We start from the raw sequence: 2,768 nt of genomic DNA on the forward strand, positions 1-2,768 counted from the left end.
AGCCGCGCCCCGGCAGCTCGCGGCTCCGACGCCCGTAGCACTCAGCCCTGTGAGTGTGCCGCAGGGTGATGGCTCCGGCGCACGCCCGCAGCCATGCCGGTGCGTGGGGCCACGGGGCCCGTGTGGGTCAGCAGCCCCACGCCGCACCCCAGCAGGCAGAGCCGGCCCCATGCTGCCAGTGACACAGGTGGGGTTGCTGTCTTCATCACAGGGGCTGTGGGACGGGAGTGTGCTGGGGGCGGCCGTCGCACCGCGCGGCTGGCGTCCTCCCTGGGAAAGCTGTTTTTGCCAGGTGTTGGCCTGACGTACACAAAGCGCTGTGTTAATTGGTTTCCTGGGGAGCTTGTCTCTAACAGTGTCTCATTATACAAGAAACGCTTTCTCTTTTGTCCCACACTCTGCATATTTTACCATAAAATGTTCATCTCCACTTCTGCAGAGCTGTGGCTCCAGCGTGCGAGAGTCTGACCTCTGCAGTGCCTGTGACCAGACCCGCATCCCCGGTCCCTTTCCCCTGTGGTCTCTGTACCTCCAGGCACAGCTCGCAGGCTGCACGGGTGGGGTGTGTGTCCTGTCCCAGCCCATGGCTGCCCACGGGCTGTGCCGTGTCTGGCAGAGGTGGCACTGTGAGCCGTGGACATTGCAGCCCCTTGCGCTGAGCCTGTTTCTGGGGGGCTTTCACCTTCCTGCCCGCGTCTGGGGAGCCCTGCATGCTCCGGCTCCTCTGTGACCATGGCAGAAGCCCTCCACAGCCCCCAGCCCCGTGGCCCGCTGCAAGCCCCAGCAATTCACAGCAGTTTGGGAGAGCCCAGCAGCAGCGCTGCCTCGGTGGAGGCCAGCCACAGAGAGAGGTTTTCGGTGGGAGATCAGAGCGGCGCCAGCAAAGGGGAAAGCAGTGGCGAAGCTACCCATTAAAGAGTTTCAACTCAATTAAGGTATTGATTAATCAATTAGAAGAAGCTTGACTCAACTTCTCAGTAATAGTCCAAACTGTCCCCAGTGATGGAGAGCTGTGCAGGGGGTGGCACCCGTGTCCCCAACACACGCGTCCCCAGCACACATGTCCGCAGCCCACATCCCAGTGCATGTCCCCAGCACATGGACTGCTCCCTGCCCACAGCCGCCGTGCTAGGGGAGTGCTGCGCCTTCCACGCATCCTTCTGCAGCCTTGCTCCGCGGTGCACTGGGGTTGTTCTTCCTCTTCAATCAAATCCAGGAGGTGCCTGAGTGTGCTGGGCTCAGTACCAGCGGGATGGTGAGTGGCAGAGCTGCATGGGCACGGCGAACCCCAGAACAAGGGGTGGCACCTGCCTGGCCCAGGGGGTGCAGCCTCACCAGGTCCTTGTGCCGTGGGGCTGAAAAGGCACCCGCCAAGGCCATGCACCGCTCCGGCCCCAGCAGTCCTGGCCGCATCCCCAGCTGGAGGCCGGGCACCAGGCCAGGGCAAAGCCCTGAAGGCAGCGAGTAGGAACAGAAGCCCTTTGCTGGGGGGGCAGCAAATAAACACAGCCGAGCCCAGCATGTGGGAGACCTGGGCAGCGAGACGGGAATCTGGGGAGCCCTCGCAGCAAACCTGCCCTGCCGACGGCAGGCAAAGCTGCTGGGCTCTGTGCTGAAGCATTAATGGCGTCTTTATATCTCTGGTAATATATCGCATTGATTTTCTCTTGTTGTAACTGCGGTTCCTGCATTGCAGGCCGGTGTTTTGTCACTTTACCTTGACAGGGCGCAGTGGATTTACTCCCCGCCATGCCACTCACGGCTCTGGAGCCGCGTGCCACGCCAGCGCTGGGGCCTGCGCCCAGCACCCGCTGTTTGGCACGGCTGGCACGAGCACAGGGTCAGACCGGGCCCCGTGTCCCCCCAGGGAGGTGGGGAGGGGGCCCAGCAGGGCGCTAGCGCGGGAGGGCAGCTGAGTGCTGAGCATCCCTGCCACCACACAGGAGTTTTATTGGCCCAAAGAAAACGCAGTTCCTGCACATTTTATTAGCGAGCTGACATTTCGGCGCAGACCCGGCTCTGGCCTCTATGACGGCCGGGGTGGGGAGGTGGCAGGTGGCCCCCGTGCCCCAGCACAGTGCCTTGGGGTGCCCCGTGGTGCGAGCAGCGGCAGGCGAGCCAGCCCCCCAGAGCCCACTGCAGTGCGGGGCACCAGTCCTCCCACTACCCCATAAATCCCCCAGCTCGTTGTGCTGCAGGGAAGGTTTTATCTCTCTTCCTCTTTATGCAATATGTTTTAATTTAAATTGACAACTCTGTATTTTAACTACCTGTCCCTGGGCTCCCAGGTGGCTCTTCTGGCACCCTGGGAGTGCCAGGAGGGCCGAGGTGCTGCGGGCTGGGGTGGCTGGGTGGCACCATCCCACCGGGGCATGTCACCCCTGTCCCTCCTGGGCACCCCCTGACCTCTCCCACTCCCCCTGCACCCCACGGCTGTGCGAGGCGGTCCGGGGTTGGGGCTGGGAGAGGGCACCCTCGGCATTCCTTCCTCACTGGGCTTTCTTATTTGCTGTAAAGCACCCCAATATTTTGCAACCATGTTTGGTTTTTGGCTTTTATAGGCAAATAAATTCTAGCCTTTTTATGTGTAGAAAAAGGCTGGGAAAAATAATCCGTGTGTGACCCAGCATCTCGTGGAGGCAGCTGCAAGAGCTTGGCTTGTATTAAATCTCATGATTTTTCACCAAAGACGGTCTTCCCCAAACCCATCCCCCCTGGGTGCAAAAGGACCAAGAGATGAAAAGCCTCTCCAGCAGGACCCGGCACCA

The sequence above is a fragment of the Aptenodytes forsteri genome, unplaced genomic scaffold, assembly GCF_000699145.1.
Source record: "Aptenodytes forsteri isolate BGI_AS27 unplaced genomic scaffold, ASM69914v1 Scaffold119, whole genome shotgun sequence".
NCBI classification, from domain to species: Eukaryota; Metazoa; Chordata; class Aves; order Sphenisciformes; family Spheniscidae; genus Aptenodytes; species Aptenodytes forsteri.